At 38.8% G+C, this 25,739-nt stretch overlaps 2 long non-coding RNA genes across 2 annotated transcripts in view; both read left to right on the top strand.

The window, feature by feature from the left end:
* LOC118655812 overlaps positions 1 to 10,951 on the top strand; it is a 115,609-nt gene extending 104,658 nt beyond the window's left edge. The window contains exons 8-12 of the long non-coding RNA XR_004967403.1: positions 5,256 to 5,338; positions 7,382 to 7,545; positions 7,966 to 8,001; positions 9,160 to 9,337; positions 10,299 to 10,951. This is a non-coding gene — a long non-coding RNA (uncharacterized LOC118655812). The remainder of the gene's footprint in view (positions 1 to 5,255; positions 5,339 to 7,381; positions 7,546 to 7,965; positions 8,002 to 9,159; positions 9,338 to 10,298) is intronic.
* Positions 10,952 to 11,208: 257 nt separating this feature from the next.
* LOC118655652 lies at positions 11,209 to 25,144 on the top strand. The gene is made up of 4 exons (XR_004967327.1): positions 11,209 to 11,649; positions 13,459 to 13,501; positions 15,892 to 15,965; positions 23,707 to 25,144. It is a non-coding gene; the product is annotated as an uncharacterized LOC118655652 (long non-coding RNA).
* Positions 25,145 to 25,739: the final 595 nt, after the last annotated feature.

The raw sequence follows: 25,739 nt of genomic DNA, 5'->3' as shown, positions 1-25,739 counted from the left end.
TGCCTCCTGCATACCCCCTACTTGGGATGTGCCCGCAACCAAGGTACATGCCCTTGACTGGAATTGAACCTGGGACCCTTCAGTCTGCAGGCTGACACTCTATCCACTGAGCCAAACCGGTTAGGGCCAGTTTCTTTCTTAAAAGTCTTATAGTTTTCTGAGTACAGGACATTTACCTCATTGATTAAATTTATTACTAGGTAATTTATTTTCTGATGCAATTTTATCTTTTTGTTGTTTCGTTTTTTTAATCCTCACCTGAGGTTTTTTCCATTGATTTTCAGAGAGTGTGGAAGAGAGAGGGAAAGACAGAGAGAAACATCAATGTGAGAGAAACACATTGATTGGTTGCCTCCTGCACGAGCCTGAACCAGGGCCTGGGCCAGGGAGGACCTTGCAACCGAAGTATGTGCCCTTGACTGAAATCGAACCTGGGACCCTTCAGTCTGCAGGCAGACACTCTATTCACTGAACCACACCAGCTAGGGCTTTGATGCAATTTTAAATGGGATTTTAAAATATTTCTCTTTATGATAGCTCATAACTGATGTATAAAAATGCAACCAATTTCTTAATATTAATTTTGTATCTTGCTTTGCTGAATTCATTTATTAGTTTTAATAATTTTTGGTAGAATCTTGCTTAAATTTATTCCTACGCATTTTTTTATGTAACTGTAAATGGGATTGTTTTCTTTTTTTTTTTTTTTTTAAATATATTTCTTTATTGATTTAAGAGAGGAAGGAAGAGGGAGAGAGAGATAGAAACATCAATGATGAGAGAGAATCACTGATTGGCTGCCTCCTGCATATCCCCGACTGGGGATTGAGCCCGCAACGTAGGCATGTGCCCTTGGCCGGAATCGAACCTGGGACCCTTCAGTCCGCAGGCCGACACTCTATCCACTGAGCCAAACCAGCTAGGGTGGGATTGTTTTCTTAATTTCTTTTTTTTTACACACACATCAGTTTTTTGAAGACTTAATCACATACAAGTTTATTGTGTTTATGTACATTATTTAACTTAATCCCCACAATAACTCTGAGAGAAGAGTGTTATACCCTCATAAATAGGAAACTGAGGGTTAAAGAGCTTTCTAAGATTTGTACTCAGAGATATCTGAGAGCGGATTTAATGCTTGTTTAAAAATTTTTTATTTTTATAGTTTACATTCAATATTATTTTGTAGTAATTTCAGGTGTATAGCATAGTGGTTAGAGACAGTCAGATACTTTACAAAGTGACCCCCCCCCCCCCCAATATTTCAAGTACCAACATGGTACTTTTTACATAATAGTTATTACAATATTATCGACTATATTCCCTTTGCGGCACTTCACATCCTGTGACTATTTTGTAACTACCAATTTGTATTTTTTAATCTCTTTACCTTTTCTACCCAGTTCCCCAAACTTCTAACTCCCAACCCTCTGGTAAACATCAATCTGTTCTCTGTGTCTTTTTATTTTTTATTTTTATCCTCACCCAAGGATATTTTTCCATTGATTTTTAGAGAGAGTGAAAGAGAAAGGGCAAGACAGAGAGAAATACTGATGTGAGAGAAACACATCGATTGGCTGCCTCCTGCATGAGCCCTGACCAGGGCCCAGGCCAGGGAGGACCCTGCAACCGAGGTTATGTGCCCTTGACTGAAATCAAACCCGGGACCCTTCAGTCTGCAGGCAGACGCCATATCCACTGAGCCAAACTGACTAGGGCAATTTTTTTTTAATCTTGTTGATTTGAGAAGGATAGGTATTAATTCTTTTTGACTGTTTTGTAAAACCCACCTGTGAAGCCATCTAGCCCAGGAGTTTTGTTTGTTGGGAGTTATTTGTTACTAATTTTATTTTTGTTACTAGTTATTGGTCTGTTTAGACTTTTTGTTTATATCTGATTCAGTTTTGGAAGATTACATATTTCTAGGAATCTATGCATTTCTTCCAGGTTGTCCAATTTGTTGGCATGTAATTTTTCATAGTATTTCCTGGTGATTCTTAGTATTTTTGTGGTGTTGGTTGACACTTCTCTTTCATTTCTGATTTTATTTAGTTGGGTCATTTGTTTTTCTTGATGAGTCTGGGTCAAGGCTTTATACGTTTTGTTTATATTTTCAAAGAACCAGCTCTTGGTTTCATTGGTTATTTTCTATTATTTTTTTAGTCTCTATTTTATTTTCACTCTTATCATTATTATTTTCTTCCTTCCACTTGCTTTGGGCTTTATTCTTTTTATTCTAGCTTCTTAGGTGTAAGGTTAGATTGTTTAAGATTTTGGTTGTTTTATCATGTAGGCTTGTATTGCTCTGCATTTCTTTCTTAGAATTTCTTTGGATGTGTCCCATTGGTTTTGGATTGTGCTTCATAACTTTTTTCTTGTAATTGATTTGTATTTTCATACCATTGTGATTGGCGAAGATGTTTGATATGATTTCAATCTTCTTAAATTTATTGAGACATTTTGTGAAATAATGTTCCATGTGCACTTGAAAAGAATGTATATTCTAATGCTTTGTGGTGAAATATCTTTAAAATATCAATTTCATTTGATCTAATGTGTCATTTAAAGCCACTGTTTTCTTGTTGATTTTCTGTCTGGATGATTTATCCATTGATGTCAATGGGGTGGTACAGTCTCCTACTATTATTGTCTTCTTTTCTGTCTGTCAGTATTTGCTTTCATATTTGGGTGATTCTATGTTGGGTGTGTAGATGTTTGCAGGAGTTGTATCCTCCTGGTGAATGGGTCCCATTACTGTGAAATTCCTTTTTTTTCTCTTCTTACAACTTTTGTTTTAAAGTCTATTTTGTCTGATAGAACTATTGTTACCCCAGCTTTTTTCATTTTCATTTGCATGAAATATCTTTTTCCTCCTTTTACTTTCAGTCTGTGTGTGTCTTTTGATCTGAACTGAATCTCATAGATAGCATATGTAGGGGTCTTGTTTTCTTATCCATTCAGCCACCCTTTTGATTGGAATATTTCGTACATTTACATTTAAAGTAATAATTGATAGGAATGTAGTTATTGCCATTTTATTAATTTTTTTCTGATTGTTTTTGTAATTCTCTGTTCATTTCTTATTCTCTTGCATGTTGATGTCTTTCTATAGTTTTGTGTTTTGATTCCTTTGTCTTTGTTTTTTGTATATCTCATATAGATTTTTGGTTTTTGGTTATCATGTGCTTCATATATACCAATCTATGTTGATAGCAAATTAAAAAAATATTTTTATTGATTTCAGAGAGGAAGGGAGAGGGAGAGAGAGATAGAAAAATCAATGATGGAAAGAATCATTGCTTGGCTGCCTCCTGCATGCCCCACACTGGGGATCCCTAAGGGTCGAGCATGCAAGCTGGGCATGTATCTTGACTGGGAATTGAACCATGATCTCCTGGTTTGTATGTTGATGCTCAACCAATGAGCCATGCTGGCCAGGCAATAGCAGTCAATTTTAAGTTGATGGTCTCTGAAATCCAGACACATTTCTAAACTCACTACAATTTTTACTTGCCCTTTCACATTTATGCTTTTGTCGTTATGTTTGACCTCTTTTGTGTGTGTGTTTTGTGTGTACCTTAAATTTATTGTTGTAATTACACACAATCTTTCTATTTTTGTCTTTTAACCTTTGTACTAACTTTATAGTTGTCTGACCTACTGCTTTTCCTGTTTTCCTTTGTCAGTGAGATTTTTTTCTATATATTTTTATTCATATTTTATTCTCTTTTTCTATTTAAAGAAGTCCCTTTAACATTTCTGGTAATACTGGTTTAGTGGTAATGAAGTCCTTTAGCTTTTTCTTGTTTGGAAAACTTATCTCTCCTTCAATTTTAAATGATAGCCTTACTGTGTAGAGTAATTTTGATTGTAGGTTTTTTCTTTCATCACTGAATATTTTCTGCCATTCTCTTGTTGCCTGAAAAGTTTCTGTTGAAAAATCAGCCAATAACTTCATATGAGCTCCCTTGTACATAACTTCTTTCCTCTTACTACTTTTAAGATTCTCTTTTTGTCTTTAACTTTTGACATTTTAATTATGATGTATCTTGGTGTGGGCCTCTTTGGGTTTATCTTGTTTGGGACTCTGTGCTTTCTGAACTTGTATATCTATTTCGTTTGACTGATTCATGAAGTTTTTAGTCATTATTTCTTCAAATATGTTTTCAATCCCTTTCTCTCTCCCATCTCCTTCTGAGACCCCTTTGATGAAAATGTTGGTACATTTGATGTTGCCCCAGTGGTCCCTTAATTGCATTAAAAATTTAGCATAGTCTATTTTGTCTGGCATAGATAGTCCTATGCCAGCTTTTTAAAAAGTTTGTTTCCACTGTTATGAAATATTGTTTTCCATCCCTTTACTTTCAGTCTGTGTGTGTCTTTTGATCTGAAGTGAGTCTTTTTTGGACAGCATATGTAAAGGTCTTGTTTTGTTATTCATTCAGTCTCTGCATAACTTTTGGTTGGAGCATTTAATCCACTTGCATTTAAAATAATTGTTGATATATAAGTATTTATTGCCATTTTATTCACATTTTTTATCTTCTTTGAAAAGAAGAACCTTTAACATTTCTTGTAATACTGGTTTGGTGGTGATGAACTCCTTTAGCTTTTTCTTGTCTGGGAAGCACTTTATCTGTCCTATAATTCTAAATGATAGCTTTTCTGGGTAATCTCGATTGTAGGTCCTTGCTTTTTATCACTTATATATTTCTTGCTGATACCTTCTGACCTGCAAAGTTTCTGTTGAGAAATCAGCTGATAGTCTTATGGGAGCTCCCTTGTAGATAACTAACTGTTCTTATTGAGATTTAGATATTTTTCTTAAATAAACTCTTTTTGGTTTAAATAAAACAAATTGCTGCCTTTGGTTAGTTTCTAAAGTTCTGAAACAGTTGATTCTGACTATGTTTATCAGCTTTCTTGTTGCTTTTATAGAGGACAGAATTTTCGTAGGTCCTTAATCTGCCTTTTTTTTTTTTTGCTGATATTCACAAGCAGGTTTTTACTGCACAAGATAAAATGGTGCTGGGGATCTAAATGATGTTAGGAATTACTTCTCATGCAGGGTGTCTGCATATGTGAGATCTATGAGACCACCAGATGTTCTTTCCTCCCATAATAGTGTATACCAGCATGAAGATTGGGACATACTGTCCAAGCCAGCCTGTTCTAATCAGATAGATGGCTAGACTAGATGACTTTCATGGTTCCTTTTGGCAGAGACTCTGACCTGAATGTTTATCTCCTTACAGATCAGCCCTCATTTTGCAAGAAATAATCAATGGTACAAATGCCTCAGATCCAGACCCATGTTCCAGGCCATCCAGGAAGCCAGGTATGGCCAAACAGACTTCTTTTATTTACAGGTTCATGGCTAGAAATGAGCTCCAGTGGCCTATTTGGTTTCTTGGCAGTGGCAAAATGCCCGCACAATATAAGAAAAGGCTAGTTCATTCAAAAGTGAGACTAAATGTCTCCTCTACAATGTCCTTAAGAACAACTTAAGATATGCCAGTGTTGTCAGATATGAATTGCTTAATTTAAATTGGCCCCTACAGGAATCTTTATGATAATAACTGAAGGGAAAAATGTTACTTTATCACTGAAAAGTGCTATAGGCTAAACTCTAGGATATTAAGTAGCTGTGGCCCAGCTGTTCGTCTCATTTGATAGGAACATCTATGAAGAGTTCTTCATACCCGCCTCATGTGGCTTGCTTTTGTTCTTCCCTTTTCATTGCAAAGGAAAACACTGTCCCGGGAAAGGACCCCTCCTTTAAAACTGATTGTTGGAGCTCATGCCCAGGCAGGTGGAATTCCTGAAGTCATCACTTTACCCCTATTTGTAGTTTAAAGCAGCCTGGGTTCTGGCCAACGTTGCTTCAGGGACTTCAGAGCAGACTGAAGCTATTGTGTAAAGGGCGGGGGGGGGGGGGGGCTGGCATTTAATCCTTGGGTGAGCTGTTTTCCCTTCCACCCATATAACTGTGTGTGAACAGGCAGTGTGGGCCCTTGGTAATATAGCAGGTGAGACTCTCCCCTCAGGGGGCTAAGAAAACAGTAAGTCAGGCATGTGCATGCTATGGGAGGTCTTTGGGTAGTAGAGTGAACTCAGTACTCTAAGTACAAATACATAGAAATGCTGGGGAAAGTACAACAGGCTTTTAAAAAACTTTAGAGTTGAGTTCAGAGGCCAAAAATTGAAGCTGAAATCAGATGATACAGTGCATACTGAAGCTGCAGGCTACTAGGAACACCTGCCAATACTGAGGTCCTACAGCCTCAGGTCTTAACGGCTTCAGGAACAAAAGACAAGTCTTTGGCACATGTAGTGTGGGGGTTTATGTTAGACCCTTACATAACCCAGGTCCCTAAGAATTCTATCTCCAGTGAAAGCTGCCAAAGTTTCCTTAGCGTGGGGTAAAAGTGTCCCCTGAAAATGCAATCCTAAAATTAGCCTCATGGATGTGGGAACAATGCTGTAGTCCCTGTGTCGCCCAGAAAAGCACACGCTGAGGAGTTAGTGTTGCATGGTTCGAAGCTCCCAGATTCCTGCCTCAATATAAATACAATGCTTTCTGGTGAAAACAAACTCCACTGGGATTAGGACAAATTAAGTTCAGCCCAATATTAGCAATTTCAAGTTCAGAGACGGCAGAAACCAACAGTATGATTAGACCTCCAAAGACTTCAGATATTGGGATTAGCAAACACAGGATATAAAATAAGTCTATTTTATTTTTTTAAATTTATCTTTATTATTGAAAGTATTACAAATGTCCCCTTTTGCTTTTTTTTTTTAATTTCCCCATTGACCCCCCTCTACCCTGCACACACCCCTCCCAGGCCTTCACCACTCTATCATCTGTGTCCATGGGCTATGCATATCAGTTCGCTGGTTAATCAATCCTCACCCACTTCCCAACCCCCTGCCCTCCCTCTGAAATTCATCAATCTGTTTCATGCTTCTCTGTCTCTGGATCTGTATTTGTTCATCAGTTTATGTTGCTCATTAAATTCCACATATGAGTGAGATCATGTGATACTTACCTTTCTCTGACTGGCTTATTTTGCTTAGCATAATGCTCTCCAGCTCCATCCATGCTGTTGCAAATAGTAAGAGTTTTCTTTTTTACAGCCGCATGGTAGTTCATACCACAGCTTTTTAATCCACTCATCTGCTGATAGGTAATTGGGCTGTTTCCAAATTTTGGCTATTGTAAATTGTGCTGCTGTGAACAGAGGGGTGCATATATTCTTTCTGGTTGGTGTTTCTGGTTTCTTAGGATATATTCCTATAAGTGGGATCACTGGGCCAAAACAAGAACCTGTACCATACCCTTGCGAAAAACATGAAACAAATGTCCATTCTTTTCCAGCACCAAGACAGCGAGGCGCTCTGAGACACCTGCTGGGCCTGTCCTACCTCACCAATGGCTGCAACGAAGTCAGAAGCCAAGTGCTTGACATGGGGATCCTGCCCAGGCCAGTTGAGCACTTGGAATGTGCCCCAGGTCCTGTCTGTCTCTGTATGGGCCTTCAGGTTAGAGTTTGTCATAGTCACTTGAGCAAGTTCTGTCCTTTCCCCACCCTCAGGTCTTCCACAGTCAACTCTAATCCTTTATTTAGAACAAAGCTTGCCATCTGCATTTTCCTGGTCCCTGCTACTCTGTAGCCACACATTTGAACCCATTTTGATCCAAAATTCTAGTGGGTATTAAATAATGTACTTTTTCTTAATCTTATAACTAGAAATTATAGAATAGCACCACATTAAAACTGCTTATAATCCCTCTAACCACTGAACTATTCTTTTGTGGCCTTTCCTTCTAGTAGTCTTTGTTTGTAGACATTAACAAGTTGGCATATACAGGGTGTGTGTGTGTATTAATGTAAAGCTCATTGTAACATTTGAGTGTCTTACTCAAATATAAAAGAAAATTCCCTCTTATTCTCTCCCCAGTTTGTTCCCTAAGACTACTGCAGATATAGGTGAAAAGTAAGTGAAATCAATATCAAGTACTTTGCTATGTTATGAAACATTTCACTTATACTTGTTGAAAATGTAGTTTAAAATGTGGGTGCCCCTTTTGACTTCTATGCTTAATATTGCATATTATACAACCTTAGTGGTCGTTTATTCTAAAATTAGCATAGTATCCCTCAGATGTCAGGGTGGGTTTGGGGGTAGTATTTGGGGCATGGATGGTGTGAAGAGAATACAAGAAGTTTCTTATTCTGGGGGGCTGGGGCCAAAATGTGGGTCCTGGCAAGGCTATGATTTGCCTGTAGCATTATCTCCACCTCTCACATGAATAGCAGACATTTAGCATAATCGGATAGGAACATTCTAGAACTGTTGATGGGCTGCCACTATAGTGCAGAGAAACCAAAATAAATCCACAGTCAGCCCTCCTAGGACAGCTGTCTTGAGCTCAATTGTAGACCATTCTGGGGACCGCTAGTGTTATTGAGAGGAGGTTTGTGAATATACCAACAAATGCCATCGGGATCTCATTAGCTTCAATTAAATAGACACTAAATTCAATAGACATTATTATATTATAAACACTACAATTCATCAGTTTTCCCAATGTAAGGCTATAAAAGGGATGGCATAATTTCTTTTTTAAAAATTTTTCCCCTTATTAAGATATTATAAATGTGTCCTTATCCCCCCAATGACCCCTCATCCCCCCAATCCTGCCCTTACCCTCACCCCCTGTTGTCCATATCCATCGCTTATGCTTATATGCATGCATACAAGTCCTTTGGTTGTTCTCTCCCCCTCACCCCCACCTTCCCCTATCTTCCCTCTGAGTTTTGAGCATCTGATCGATGCTTCTCTGTCTCTACATCTGTTTTTGTTTTGCCTTCTATTCCACTTGAGCCAGAACTATTGGGAGGCTGGCAATATGTTTAAGCTATAATAATACCATGGATGTACTGAATTAAGAAGAGTCATGGATGTAATAATTGTTCACAGGCTTCCAGAGAGCCATCAGCATAGCATGACTAATGTTTGGGAGGGCACAGATCTTGGTGTGTTTGTCACCTTCCACTCTGATAAACTAGCACTATTTGGTTATATTTCTAGCCTTGTTTTTCCTTCCACACCCTCTCTTCCCTCATGTGGGGAAAACTGTCATGGGAACAGATCACCAGACAGAGGTCACCACTGATGCAGGCATGGTGTTCCAGCTCCTGATATACCCCAAGTCGTCCATCCACAAGACAGCCTGGGCCCTGGCTTGTGCAAGCAGACCCAGGGAAAATACCCCAAACTGAAAATCTACCTCCCTAGACTGAAGAAAGAGGCTGGCCGCTGCAGGCTGGTAAGTAATGGGGCTTATTAAGGGAAACTTACATACAAAGTGTGTCTTGGGCAGCTGCAAGATGAAATTGGTTCCTGCCAAGCATCACAGAGATCCAAGAATTTTTTTAGGGTAAAGGGATAGTCATGGGTACTATCCCTTGTACAGAAAATATCTTTACATGCTTGACCAGGTCAGGAAAACAGCTTATTCCAGGAACTGGCACACAGGAGGAGGCAAGGGAGAGGTGCTGATTTATGTTTGTCTGATCATAACTGCTATTCATTCTGTCTCTAAGGAGGGTTTGTGGAAAGCAACCTGTTCTGGCCCAGGCCCAGCTTTGGGGCAGAGAGCGATCATATCATAGAACAGTGTCCTTCACACTCCCCCGCCCGGGACTGGCTCTTACAATCTCCCTTGCCCCTTTCTGCCGCCAGGTGCTCCGAGTGGTCAGCAAGGGGCTTCAGTAGCAGGGAAGTAGCTTGCTTAATCGCCAATTGACCATATTGGAGAGACAATCTGCTGCAACCGTACAGACAGATACAGAAAAGAGAAAAATGAAAAGCAGCAGTCCAGGTATTAGTAACATTTCCCCCCATCATGTCCTCTAGGCCCCAAACCAGTGATTTAATAGCTCACCTAGGCTGGGGGTCAGATCACTTAAAGCATTTGAGTTTTCATGTGTTAACAGAGAAGCAATATTAGCAGACTTATATGGTATAAAAACACAACATTCAGTTTGGATGTGGCACAGGAACAGTAGAAATAAATCTCAGATCAGAAAGCTAAATATTTAGTAGGGTGATGACAATTTTATTTGCACCATAATCTTAGATGTTAACATGGCTGCAGCCATGGAAATCCGGCCAGGGGAAGTGATTTTTTTCTGGTGTGAGCCGGGTAGGTAAGGAGAAGAATATACTAGGCCAGGACCCTTACCTTCTCTCCTCTTTTAATGTTGCATGAACTGGTCTATGAATAGTGTGTTTCCATGGGTCCCACCAGAGATCGAGCAGTTCTTCCCATGCAGGAGCATGAAGTACCTGACCCATCCCAGTGGAAAGTCCCTTTACAGATTGCAGTAAGTGTCTCCGTTCCAGGGACAATAGGATTTGGTGCCTTGATAGCTTGTTGGCCCTGGCAAACATTGGATCTACTGCTATGTCCTTTGTTTTCTACACCTTTTCCCTACTGGGTGACTCAGGCTGAGTTCCCAGCCTGACGTGTGGAGAAGTGTGCCCACAGGGTGGTTATTAAATGTATTAGTGGTTGGGAAAGCACGTCTGTCCACCTGGCCCAAATAGGTTTTTCAGTTCATAACTTTGCTGTTTGAGGACACCATTTTTCCGTCGGACCAACCCAGTTGCCTGTGGGTTATACAGGAGATGGAATCTCCATTCAGTAACTCTATTGACCAGGTCACTATATTTTAAAGGCAGCCCTGCCTCTATAGCTATCCACCATCCTATTTGGGTACTATGATGTCCACTCTTCCGGTGTACCCAATCTACAGGGTCAACTGACAGGTCAGTTGCTAATGCATGTATTTTTGCCAAGTCATCTGCCTCCTGGAGGTAGAGACACCTTCTGGACAAGGACATGGAAAACAAGGTCTGCCTCAGACTCTTGCAAGTGAGTCCAAATATGTTTCTACATCTATTGTCTCCATAAATGCTTGTTCATAATTATTTACTCCTCTGTTTCTACTGTCTAAGCCAGTGATGGTGAACCTATGACACGCGTGTCAGAGGTGACACATGAACTCATTTTTTTGGTTGATTTTTCTTTGTTAAATAGCATTTAAATATATAAAATAAATATCAAAAATATAAGTCTTTGTTTTACTATGGTTGCAAATATCAAAACATTTCTATATGTGACAGGGCACCAGAGTTAAGTTAGGGTTTTTCAAAATGCTGACACGGCAAGCTCAAAAGGTTTGCCATCACTGGTCTAAGCTATAACCCAACTGGCTGTACACAGGATCAGTGGCCAAGATTCAGGTATGATCACCAACCAGACAGCTCGTCAAGCAGCCCAGGTAGTGTCAGTGGATGGTTGGGTGGAAGCTGCCATCTGGGTAGAGGGATTACCCTGGCTGAGCTGTTGGTGTCCCAGGGCCCAGCTGGAAGTTCTCCTCTTCTTTTTGCAGGTTGCAGAGGTTGACACAGGGATAGGAGCAGCAGTATTTGGAGGGTAGTACTCCTATGCTGCAGGAATACTCGCCATGTGGTCAGCATAGGAGTCTGAGCCGTGGCAGATGCAGTTCAGTGGAACATGTTGTCAATCCAGTTCTTGATGGGAAGGGAAGTTCTGTAACTGGCTTCTCTTTGGTAAGAGGCTCCACCCGTGTTAGCACTATCTATAGACACTGCCACTAATTGCAGTTCTAGTGAGTGTAACGGTGTAACTGATTTCTGCCCCCTTCCACGATAGGGACCCAAATCCAAGGGATATCCTCTCTTTCTGCTATTTTTTGCCATAATGCCCAGCCCATGCCTTCCCCCGTTACTGAAATATCTGATTCAAATGTCAACCCCACCTGGGGATTCCAAGGGCTTTAATCTAGTTGACCAGTATTTTTTTTTGCCTTTTCATAGACAGCCTGTTGTTTGGCTCCCCAGCCCCATATAGGGCCCTTTTAAACCAGGTGATATAATGGCTGAAGGCATTATGCTAAATGGAGTATAACTATTCACCAGTACCCCAAAATTCCCACAGAAGCCTGCACCTCTTTCACACTTCGTGGTAATGATAGGCTTGTAGGATGTCTGTGACAGACTCAGGGACAATGTGGGTCTTACCTGACCATATGACTCCCAAGAACGTTAGTGCGGTGCCTGGACCTTGAATTTTCTCTGGATTTACTGCCCATCCTCACTGTTGTAGGTGGTTCAGCAAGGTCGCAAGGTGTTCTGCAGCAGAGGCAAATCTTCATAGGTTAACATGTCATCCATGTAATGAGCCCACAATCAGAGGCTGGGAGGGAAAGCAATGACAAGTCCCAAGCCACCATCCCGTGGCATGTGGTGGGGCTGCTATGTATGTAAAAAGCCTTGAGGTATACCCCAAGTGGGAAACATTTTCGCACAGTTTGTCACTGTGAAGGCAATAGCCTTAGCCTCGTGGCAGGGGAAAGCATCGCCCCTTCCAGAAAATATAAACCCAACAACAAGAGCATACTGATAACCCATACCGAGTGGCAGTTGAATGAAGTCCAGCTTAAATGCTTTTGGTACATGAAAGAATGCCAAAATGAGGGTTGCCAGGGCCCGGGAAGAAGCAAGCAGCCATCTTGGGGTGCCCAGGCCCTGTCTATTCATTTAATGTCCAGCCATTGTTGACCCACATTAATTTCCCTGATTCAGGAGCAGACTGCTGCCACGTTACAAGGACACCCGACAGCAAAAGTCTGGCAATGAGGAGTCATTTTCACAGAAGGAGAAAGGGCTTCATTTTGTTGCTGCTGCCTTTTCATGAAAGTCAACGAGAGCATAACTTTTCCTATGGAAAGGATTCCGTTTTCTTACATAATCAAAGACCTGATTAAGACAACACAAAACCCAGGAACTTATTTTGATAAAAGATAGAACCTTTGTTTTCTAGGCAGAAAACTTGTCACAATATCTTATCCGGAGCAGACCCACAGTCCAAAAAACTTCATCCTTTTAACAGAAAGAGGAACAAACTCTAAGTCTGCTTCAGCTTACTTTTGATATTTTAAATCCATTTACATAATTGATCCATTTTGAATCTTAGCAGCTTGACCACACATTAAAAATTTCCCCCAAAGTTTTCTTTTCACAAACCTACAATTATTGTTAAAGGTTTCATCTTAAAACCTTTTTATTCGACACAAATCTATATTTAATTTATTCTGAACAATTATGGTTAGGTTACGCACAAAAACTTCATGAGATTTAGACAAAATCAGCCATGATTCTAAGTTATTCTTATTTATTTATTTTTTTTGCTGATAACTCTATAGACAAGTCCAAATTATAGGAATACCTCAATGAAATATTAACACAGTATTAATATGATTTCTAGTTACTCTGCTAATGTTTCCTTTCTCCTTTCCACTTTTTTCTCAAAGAACAGTGAAGAAACTTTAAACATTCTGTGATTTTTTATCTTTATAGGAGGAAAAGTTATCTTAAACTGCTTCAGAGGATTCCATGAAGAGTACGTTTTTCTTTTTTGATATATCTCTGACTTTGTTATTTCTCCTTCTGAGGAAAAGTAGAACAGCTTTTAGCTTGGTTTCCTGATTACTTAATTAAAAGCTCACAGCAAAAGCTTTGTATGTAATGTAGTGAAAATAAGGGAAGTGCTGAATGTCAGCATTAAGTACTATGAGTTGATGAAGAATGTTAATAATGGGTGATGAATATGATACTATCATATAGTAGTTTCATTATGTTTCCTGATACTGACACCTATGTATGCTTGAGTATATTTCATTTATATTATACCTCAATTGAAAAAGGACTTGAAGTTTTGAATTGCCTTGACGCATTAAAATATTTTACAATGTTACTAGTCCATTATTTTATGATTAACTCCTGCTTTGGAACACTAGAAAGGGGAGAAAAAAAGGAATGTTCTCACTTATTCATATCCCATATTGAAGAAGTAAGAGACTGTACCAACAGAGTGAAACTATGAAAAAAGCGTTCTAACAGTAATCTGGAATAGCACTAATTAAAATTGGAACTCTGTATACAGGGGAATTGTTAAATTTTATGCCCACTGAAATAGCAAAATAATTATACTTTAGTTACAAAAATAAAGAATGACTTATTTTTAGCATATTTTATAACACCCTACTTAAAAGATGAATAGCTGCAATAAAACGAATTAGGCAGATGTGGCTACAGTACTTGCTTTGAATGCCAGCTGGATCTGTAATTACATTTTTGGGGAGATGAAGACTTGAATGGTTGCATAGAATGTGGTACGTAATATTACCTGCCAGCAGTGCTATTGTAGACACTCTTAATTAAAGAGTACGTTTCAATATATTTAATTTATAATGTGTTTTATTATATTTTTAAATTAAAGATTTATATCCTTAAATATAAAATAAATTTTTATTAAGTATTAGGATATCTATCCTTATATTAAAAAGGAGATAGATATACAACATTTAAAAAAATCTCATCCAATGATATGTTTTTATTTTTTTTAGAGAGAGGAAGGCAGAGAGAGAGAAACATCAATCAGTTGCCTCTTGTACACACCGCGACAGGCGATTGAACCTGCAACCTTTTAGTGTATGGGACAACGCTCCAACCAACTGAGCCACCCAGCCAGGTACTTTATACATCATTTTTTAATGTGAGATTTGACTTTTATCACATTGCCTTTAACCAAAAATAGAGGCCAGTTCCTGAGAAATAAATCACAGGTTATAGATTAGAGAAGAGTTTTTAAAAGAGTTTGATCAGTAGTTCTGCTATTTCTCTTATTAGCACAGATACTGAACAAATTTACCTGCCATTTAAATCTATAATTGAGAGACAAGAAAGCATTTTGGCAGGTGAAAAAGGACAATCAATTGAAAATTAGATGCAAGAGAAATCCCTTCAAAACCAGCATGCTAGATTTTCATATTGTTCAAGATTGTGAGTCTCAGATCTGCATTAAAGGCCAAAAGATGATACTGATTTGCAACTGCCAAGATATGTCTAAGGAAGTCACTTTTAAAGGAGAATGACAGTGAAAGCAATTTTAGGGGTCATCCTCCTCTTGTGTATTTGAAAAGGGAAGTGGGTTAGTCTCACTCTCCAGTTATCCCCATAACCGCTCCCCAGCACCCCCTCTGCTGTCAGCTCTGTGTCTGCACTGTACCCTCCACGGACAGAGTTCAAAGCCGAGGCTGGCTGCCCGGCACACTGTGCCCTGTCTGCCGGCTGACCTCAGCGGAAGGGAAGCTGACGATGCTGCCCTTTCTCTCTCACCTGAACTTTATTCTCTATATATTGAAACCTCCACTTTACTGAAAAATCAGGAATATCTACAATGTAGTATTATAACAAAGATGTGTGTAGGAGGGAGGAGATATCTTTAAAACTGTATGCTAAATGTGACATTTTTGGGAGTGAAAAGGAAAAGCAATTATGGAAAACTCCCCTCCCTAGCTTTTACCTTTCTGTCAGAGGGAACTTCTGTTCCTAATCTTTCCTGTGCAAGTCGCCACCCTTCTTCAAGAGGTTCTGGTTCCTGAACCTTCAGAGGAACTTCCGGCCTGGGAAGCTGGCTTTCTCCTCAAGCCTGTAATTCACCCACCCCCCTAATTTGATTCCTGAGTATAGAATAATACCACCACCTCAGTGGGAGTCAGCAGGAGACTGTAGCTAGGAAGTGGCCTGGGACTCAGGAGACCGAAAGTCTGGTCTGGGCAGGAGCCCCACCTCTGAGAGATGTGCTTTCTTAGCCTTTCAAAAAAAATTTACACTCACACACACACAGTTCTCATAAGGTGAATGCAACACATTTTCCCAATGAATACAGTAAACCATATTGTTAAACTCAGTAAGATCAGTTCTCTTTGTTCAAACTTGTTTCTCCAGACAATGCTTCAAGCCATGGTTTTCAAAGTGTCGTTTGGGACCCCTGGAGGTTCATCGGGCCAAGTTATTTTAAGGTAAGTACTGAATGTAATTTGCCTTTGCTACTCATTCTCTTACAGTGAAATTCTCCAGAGCCTCTATTGCCAGCATCATCCTGACAGCAAATGGAATACATGCTTGTGGATCCTGTGTCTTCTAAAATCTTCCAAAGTAAGTTCTTTGGGGTCCTTTATTAACATTTAAGAGTGTAAAAAAGGCCCCGAGACCTAACTTTTGACAACCCCTGACATAGAAGGTAATAGATGCAAAGTTACTCATTTCTCCTCCTTGAAACCACAGATTGATCCACCCTGACAGAGGCTCTTCAGGTATATCACAAACACCGGGAGCTTCACAGTTACAGCTTGTCCTTGCCTTGAGCATATCCAAGGCCTGGCCCGATGTCCTTCCCCATAAAACGTCCTAAACAGAGGCTAGCAGTGTGGTTTCCCTTTAGCCCAGAGCTGGGATTTTTATTTTCTCCTTCCTCCAAAGTTGAGATTTTCTTCCCCCAGGAGGCATCTATATCTAAACATTGTACGGAATGTAGTTTCAGAATAAATGAACATACATATATTATATAGAAAGTCTTATATATAAAATCTAAGAATGATCAGTTTTAACAATAAGAAATCAAGGAATTTCTGTAGATGTTATGCCATTTCTTTAATAGGTAAGCATTTACACTCTACAAAATGATAGTAGGTCTAAGGACATATAAGCTTAGTCCTTTAATTTACTAGAGAAGAAAAGTTAAAACAAAGGAAATCTGTTTTTAAAAAATCCAGAGTGAGCTTTAATAGGTTAACTACTGAGAAACTAGCAGGGCTGTCATGTGCCATGAAGTTTGAGAGCAAACAACCAGTCACCATTGACCATCAAATTATAGTTTAATAGTCAGTGCAAACTTTTGCTTTTTAGTTTTGGATTTCTATTGGATTCCTTGTATTCTAGCTACCTTAAAAACAGCAGGCAAGAAAAAAAGCCGAACTTATTATTAATAAGCTAAAATTTGTCTGTAAAGTTGATTTCTGGTATTTCTGTTCTATAGGGCTTCTATGCACTCCAAGAGGTTTCCTGTTACTTACTTAGAAACCACTTCTTAACTACAGGACCTACCTATTATTTTATCCCAGATCCTCAGAGGCAAAGCATAGCTTAAGAACTTATAAAACCCTGCTTCTTACTCACATGCTCTTTACCACTTTAAAAGTTACTTCCTGGTGCCAGATATACTGCTAACTGTGGTTCATAACCAAAAATAATAGGTCAATACAAAAAGACTTAGGGTATTTATCTGCTGTTTTTCTTAGGACATAATATCTATAAAGGAAAAAGTGATCATGAATATTAGAAATAACATTTAAAACTACAAAAAATGTTATCCTGATAAATGTAAAATACTTTTCATATGTTACCCTCAAATACCTTGCTTTAGTTCAGTCATTATCCCTGCAGTGCAATAGATCCAAAGAACATAAAAACTGCTCGTCCAACATTGTTCACATATTGAATGGTATAGCTAGAAACATATCTAAGTCTCTTGAATCATGTCTGTGTGCCCAGTGAGAGGGAGGGAATGACAGAGACAGAGAGTGAGTTAGTTTTAGGAGTAGGAAAACAGTGAAGCAATTGGCTAGCTATGCTTTTTAGATCTAGTCTTTGAAGTTCCAAGATAATAAAACAGACTAGACAGAGCCTATTCTCTAAGCTGAGTAAGAGAACAAATAATCCCAATGTTACAACAAAGAAAATAGCTGCTGAAGTTAGATATTATTTATTCCTCTTACAGAAGCATTAGGTGATGAAAGTTTATATAGATGAATAAACCATTCATTTGGAAAGGAAAGCATACATTACACTGAAATCTAACACAGAAAAATGCAGGTCTTTCATATCCTTAGGGAACATTTTTCCTAACTACATGCTAACTACTAGGCCTTATGGTCTTTTTCAATGAGGTTGTCTTTTCTAAACAGCACCATTAGTTGGAACCCAAAAAGCCCTAAAACAGTCTCTGTTTCCTATATATTAATGTCATATTAGTAAATCTCAGAGAATACAAGTTAGTTGGCCCATTCACTCAATTCTATTAATGCAGGCCCCAATCAATTCAAATATTTCTCTTTTCCCTAATTACTCCCATTTTCCAGTCTCTGCCTTTGCTCATGCCATTCGCAGTACCTATACAGTGGGGCCTTGATTTACGAGTGTCCCGACTAACGAGTTCTTCGAGATACAAGCCGTCTCTTGGCCGATTTTTTGCTTTGAGTTGCGAGCTAAAATTCGGGTTATGAGCCAGCTTCAGATACCCCACCGCTATTTGGCGCAGCGAACATCACAGTGAACACCACAACATCAGCCCAGCATCACGCGTCATTGTAATGGTGAAAACTGATCTGACATACAAGTAATTTGAGTTACGAGCTCCGTCACGGAATGAATTAAACTCGTAAGTCAAGGCCCCACTGTACTCTCTTTCACAATCACCTTTTCACACCATGGTTCTGGGATTGCCTATTGCTAAAACCCAGTTCAGAGACTACCCTAAGTTTTGTCTTTTTAAAAAAATATATATTTCTATGAATTCCAGAGAGGGAGAGAAAGAAACATCAATGATGAAAGAGAATCATTGATTGGCTGCCTCCTGTACATCCCCTACTGGGGATTGAGCCTGCAACCTGGGCATGTGCCCTTGACCGGAATCGAACCTGGGATCCTTCAGTCCGTAGGCCAATGCTCTCCACTGAGCCAAACCGGCTACGGCAGTTTTGTCCTTTTAGATCAGAATAGCACAAGCAGTGAGTAGGTGGGGATCCTGGAGTCAGACATCTCGATCAACTACTTCCTAGTTATGGACAAGTGAATCTTTCTCTTCACAGTTTCCTCTCTAGTAAGTGAGATTGGAGGTTTAACCTACCACAGGGTTATTGTGAGGATTAAATAACGTATGCAAAGCACTAGGCCGCTGACTGACTGATGCACAGGGGGTTCTCAGTAAGGGCCCGCTGTCATGTTCTTAAAGTGAAAATAATTGCGTCCTCTCCTGGCTCCAATTGCACTTTCTGTTCTTCTTTACCAATCTCTCTTCACCTTGGATTAGTTAACACACACACCAAATTATGTCTTCTCTAAGGACAGGATAAAAACAAAACAAAACCCCTCCTTATTTTTTTTATCTTCTATAGCCTTTGTATACTATAATAATGGGAAAGCTAGCATTTATTAAACACAAAACACATGCCAGAAACCAAGTGGGCTTTTTACATGCATCATCTCATTTCATTTCCATAACCACCCTATATAGCAAGTAACATCAGTCACCCCCACTTTACAGTTGAAGAAACGGGTTTAGAGAGGTTAAGTAACTTGCTAAATGTTCCATAGGTAATGGGGACTTTCTGATTCTACATCCCAAACTCTTAACAACCATGTTACACTGAATGACCATAATCTTCACCGTAAAGGTGCGTATTGCCTCTGCTGTGCAGTGGCTCTTCATAAATAACCACTACCTTGGAGAGTCTTGTCTGACAATTTTTACTGTGAAGAGTGAAATTAACAAGGAAGTTTACAGAATTGTGTCATGGAGTCATAGAGGGGACCTGCAGTACAGTTAACCCATACTGTTGTATAGAGCTTGGCCCATGGATCAGTGCTTAGCACCCCTGGAGGCCTGCTGGAAATGCAGAATAACCTTGGGCCCCACCCCAGAGACAGTGCATCACAATCTGCATCTTAGTAAGATCTCCAGTTTAAGAATCATTTTTTATAGAGGCTTCACACTGGCAATGCTCCACTTCTTAAGAATAGAAAAAGGAAAATTAGACTCGGGAATTTTCTTTCTAAAAGTAAGTGTTAAGAGATCAGGGAATAAAATATGGAAGGAATGTGTAAGAGTGCCTTTCCAGTAAGTTATTTTAAAATGGTAAGTGATAGTCTAAGAAACCTCAACTGGGAAAAGAGGGTCTTAGTTCCTGAGTCTATGGAAGATTATAATTAGTTGCAGAATATAAGTTCTGAAAGTAGAGTCCTTATCTCATTTATTGTTGTATTCTCAAAGCATAGAAGAGAACCTGGTACATAGTAGGGACACAACAGATATATGTTGAATGAATAAAGGTATGCTCTTAAGATTCTCAGGGCAATTCAAGTACAGTATATCCTCTAAAAAGTAGAATTGGGGACAGGAATAACTTCTAGGTCAGTGGTTCTCAACCGTCTGGCCCTTTAAATACAGTTCCTCATGTTGTGACCCCCAACCATAAATTTATTTTCGTTGCTACTTCATAACTGTAATGTTGCTACTGTTATGAATCGTAATGTAAATATCTGATATGCAGGATGATCTTAGGTGACCCCTGTGAAAGAGTCGTTCAACCGCCAAAGGGGTCGCGACCCCAGGTTGAGAACCGCTGTTCTAGGTTCTCAAACTTTAGAGAAGTGATTTGTCTTATGTGTTCTAATATGAAAGAGGTTTTCTGCCATTAAGGAGGACACAAGGAGGTGAAGAGAACATAATGTTAGTACCTGAATATGCCTTATATAAGAGACAATTACATATTACATAATGGAAAGAAAAATTATCTTTTCTTTATATGTTCCATTTTCTTGTTTTAGAAAACTCCCGGGCTTAATAAAACCCAAATTTTGTTCTTTAAACATTGCCTCAGAAGTTTTGCTAGGGACAAGGTGATTAATTCTGCACCGATTTCTGGACACCAGGGAGCACAGCTCAATAGGCCCAATAATAAAGCCAGATATCTTAACACTTACTTTTAGCTCAGTTTAAAGAGAACAGCTGTTTTCACTCCAGTATCTACTCATCATGATGAACTAACATTGCAGCGTGTCATATCCTCTTTCGGCATTAAGCCTCCAGGCCAGAGACACACTCCTAACAATAATAGGAAGTAAAACAGTAAATCCGTGTCTGGTCAAGTCAGACAGCCTAATTAACCCTTCAGTTTATAGTTAAATAGAACAAACGTAGACACGAAAGGCTTTGTCGCATTGATTACTGGATAACCAAGATTTCTTAACTATCCTTAAGTATCGATAATATCGGATCCATTTACCAATTTCATTGTCAGAATGTCACAAAGGCTGCTGAGGTTTAACTCTCTTGCATTCACGAAAGAAGGACGAATCTATCGTGGAGTGTTAGAGCAAAAATGTTAAACTGTAAATAGAAATTTTGAAATGTTTTTAGCTGAAGAACTGAAATTAAAGCAGGACAACTTTTGTCATAGCCCAACAAAGCCACCTCTATTCATGACAACAGCAAATGTTTATTATTTCTTTGGGTTTCTTATAGATACAACTTCCTTTCTAAGGAAGGTAAGATAATTCTAGGATTTTTTGGTTAGTTTTACCATTATGACAAAAGTAAAATGCATAAGAAAAAGAGAAGTTATTTTGTAAGAACTTAATGCTAGCAGGGACATTGTTCCTCACAGACATTCCTGGCAGTGTCCTGGTTGTGCCTACCTCTGAAAGCCGTCTGCTTACCTCTCAGGTAACTCTCGTGGGTAACCCCAGGGCTCTATTTCCTTGACAAGGAAAACTGAAAATATCTGCAGGGGAATGAAACAGTGTTTCAATCTACCAAGCAAAGTAATTCCAAAGGGTTGATGGACGGCAGATAAAAAATGTCAAGTGTTCCCAAAATTAAATAGTTCAGTCATAAATCATTCAACTCAGGCAAGAGCGAAAATAAGAGTGCTTGTCCTAACAGCCACCAGAAAGAAAGGACACATTCCAGCCGCAGTGACAACATTGCTTCCTCCGGCAATCCCTGACAGCAACACGTCTGAGAGCACAGGGAGGACAAAAAAGAAATATCTACCTTTAATGGGTGGAACCTCATGACATATTTCCAAAGAGAGAGCTCATGCAGAGAGGAAAACCAAACCAAACCAAACCATAAAACCAGAACTGCATCTTTCAACAGAAAAATCCCTGACAGGCCTATAAAAACCATCAGAGCACTGAGCACAGCAGTCACCTTTGGCTGAAACAGACCAAGTACTTGCAAAGGCATGGGAGTGGGGTTTTCTTGGCAGGATGCACACACCAAGAAAATAAAAGACCTTAAACAGGCGCAAGGTAATAGATGCCAGCTTCATCCTCTAGCTCTGAGTCTGTGCACATGTGCTGGAAGCTACTTAAAAGTCCAAAATGTCGCATGACCTTTTGTCTATTCTTTTTTTTTTTTTTTGAACTAGCGTTTTGATTGAAAAAATAATACTGTCACTGGCATATTCCTCTAAAACAGTGGTTCTCAACCTTCCTAATGCTGCCACCCTTTAATACAGTTCCTCATGTTGTGGTGACCCCCAATTTCATTGTTCCAAATTGAACATAATTAAAGCATAGTGATTAATCACAAAAACAATATGTAATTATATATGTGTTTTCCGACGGTCTTAGGCGACCCCTGTGAAAGGGTCGTTCGACCACAGGTTGAGAACCGCTGCTCTAAAATGTTGTGTAATTGTGTGAATATATATTTTATTTGTTTTTCTCCACAAATGAAAGCATACTTTATATATACATAGGTACTATTCTGAACCTGATCTTTTTGCCAAAAATATACTTTGAAAATATTTCTGTTAACTCAAAAACATCTGCTTCACTGAAAGGACTAAATGATATTACATTGATTGGATGTCCCATAATTTATCCAACCAATCATTAACAGTAGAAATGCTTTTATAATTAAAAACAATGCAGGGACCCTCTTTCTGGGGTTATATCTGTATGAATATATCTTTGGATAATTTTGTAATACTGCATTGCTTGTCAAAATTTGTGTTCCTAATTCTGATAGAGCTCAATCAAATTTGTTAGAGTTAATCCACCAGCAAAACTTTGAGGATGTCTGTTTATATATACCCTCACCCACAATATATTTGATCTTTGGAGAATGTGATAGGTGAAATGGCATTTCATTTTTGTTTTAATTTTAATTTTCAAAACATTAATAGGTATTAGTGTTTTGAAAATTCATTTTCAGTGCCATTTGTATTTATTTTTAAAAAATATATTTTATTGATTTTTCACAGAGAGGAAGGGAGAGGGATAGAGAGTTAGAAACATCGATGAGAGAGGAACATCAATCAGCTGTCTCCTGCACACTCCCCACTGGGGATGTGCCCGCAACCAAGGCACATGCCCTTGGCTGGAATCGAACCTGGTACCCCTCAGTCCGCAGGTCGATGCTCTATCCACTGAGCCAAACCGGTTAGGGCAGTGCCATTTATATTTAAATGTGAATTTGGCTTGTTTATCTTTCATTGATTTGTAGAAGCTCATTATATTCCACATTTCATCAAATCTAAGACATCATTAATTGTAACCAAAAAATCTGTCCTTTAAGTTAAGAAACAGTGCTTTTTTATCAGATATAATTTTTAATTTGAATATATTAAATAATCCTTTTACCCTAAGTAGGCAGATATTTTTGTCATGTTTCACTCTTTCACATATAGACAGGAAATAAACCAAATTTCTCCAATGTCTGACTCTTCAGAATCATTGCAACAGAGTCCTCCGTGTTCATGGTTTTCCATATAACGGTGTCTCTGTGCAATCAGAGGACTGGTATTCAAGTATTTCTTTTAATCAGTTACTCAAAGAACTAAAAGCCTGCAGGGCTGGGCTCTTAAGCTGACATTTAATGTTGTTGACATTCTAGCCTGCTCTTGACCCCAGCCAGCTGCAGGAATGTTGCTAAAGGAGTCTGATATTCCAACCTTCCCTCTCCTCCCACAGACATCTGTTTCTACAGATGACACCAGGAAGCTTCCGGACATCCTCATTCCAGAGTTGCTGAAACGAGGGGAAGATGTGAATACAATGAACACAGTTCTCAATAAGAAAACTGGACTTTGCATTAGGGGTTGTAAATATCTTTCTCAGGCTGGTACTTTTATTTTGACTAATATTTTTTTATCATCAAGAACGTTTACATGTTCATGTGGTCAAATGTATCATTTTTTAAATGTATGGAGTATGAATTTTGTGTCTGGAGCTTCCCACAGAAATATTATAGAAAAAAAGCCCATACTTCCCAAGGAACAGTTTTTTGGGTTTTTTTTGGTCTTTTTTACTTTTAAATTTGTGATCTAGGGTATAGGACATAGGGTATGTGTGTACGTTGTGTGTTCAGTAGAATGTCTGAGGTAGAATTTCAGCTTTTTCTCAAACTACCCAGGTTTTCCACTGTCATCATATACTACTAAATTTTCACATCTGTGTTGGTTTATTTTATAGTTTAGCTTCCTTTCTTTTATACACTGATCTATCTATATTCTCAGAAAGTATAATACAATTATCTTCTGTAGTGAAACTCTATGAACTATAAGTCTTACTGTAATATTAGTGGGCTTTCAATTCTCCTTTTTCTTAAGTTTTCTGCCTTTTTGAGTGCTTTCCTCATTAGTTGAAGTTACACTCACTTTATTCTCTTTATTGTCACAATATTGAATTTACATGATTTAGAGAGTTGCAATCTCTAGAATACCAATTTACTGTCTAAGAACAATGAACTCATTCTACTTATTAAAATCTCATTCTATGTTTTTAAACTTTCAAATACATAAGTCCTGTTCACTTATATTGTTAAATTTATCTCTCACTATCTTACTAGTTTATTGTCATTGTGAATAGGTTTTATTTAACATTTTCTAACTAGATATAATGAGCATAGAAAGAAGCTGCCGATTTTGTAAACATGCTGATTACTCCAAATTCTTCTTAGTTTTAATATTCTTTCCAGCTCATTCTGGCTCCAAAGCATATACTCAATTATACTCTACTGCATCCACATCAAATGCCTGCTCTCATAGGTGCTTTCTCCTCCTGGAATCTCTCCTCTTCTTCAGTCTTCTCCAGGTTAGCTTTAATGTAAACAGCCACCGGCTGTGCGTTCCCTTTCATGGCCTCTCTCTGGCCTTCTGTACTACACTGGTTTGCTCTTGTTTATAGGTGGTCTGCAACTTTAAATATTACATGTCTTGTATTCCCAGCACCTAGTAAAGTGTGCAATCTATTGAATGTGATCAATAAATACCTATTAAATGAAAAAAAAAAACTAACACAAAGAATAGAAATTCAGTTTTAAGAGCCCTGGGTTCTATATCTTTGCATTTTATTAGTGGTTAGTACACTTCCCTGCACATAATAAATACTCAATAAAGGTGAACTACTGGCTCACTATACTCCTTATACTTTTAAATATGCCAGGGCATATTCTAGTAGATGCTACTTCTTTTAAAATAATCCTTGAAATTGTTAGGTTTCTCTTAGACTTCTCCTCTCTAGTCCATGGTCGTGCAAAGACAAGCAACAGTTATGCACAGGAATGTATTCAGAGGCTAGCGCTGCTTTTCCTCAGACCCAACAAACATAGGGTTTTGTCATCTTACACCACATGGAAGTGGAATAGAATTGAAAAGTCAAAGCACAGTTGGACATCTGGATAATGGGAAGTCACTGACTGAATGAGTATCGTCCTTTTGAGGTCCACCATGATGACCACCACTGTTGCTAGGAAGAAAACATCTTAGAATAAATGCCTGAACAACAAGAGGGGGAAAAGGAGAACTGACATCTGCATTTACCCAGCATTCTACGCTTCCCTTGATTTCACAATCATTCTGTTCCTACCTTTATTTATATTTATTTTTTAATATATTTTATTGATTTTTTACAGAAAGGAAGGGAGAGGGACAGAGAGTTAGAAACATCGATGAGAGAGAAACGTCGATCAGCTGCCTCCTGCACACTTCCCACTGGGTTTGTGC

Source organism: Myotis myotis, unplaced genomic scaffold (genome assembly GCF_014108235.1).
Source record: "Myotis myotis isolate mMyoMyo1 unplaced genomic scaffold, mMyoMyo1.p scaffold_m19_p_5, whole genome shotgun sequence".
In the NCBI taxonomy this organism is placed as follows: domain Eukaryota; kingdom Metazoa; phylum Chordata; class Mammalia; order Chiroptera; family Vespertilionidae; genus Myotis; species Myotis myotis.
Note: the sequence above shows the minus strand (reverse complement) of the source record. Positions and strands in the feature narration are given on the sequence as shown.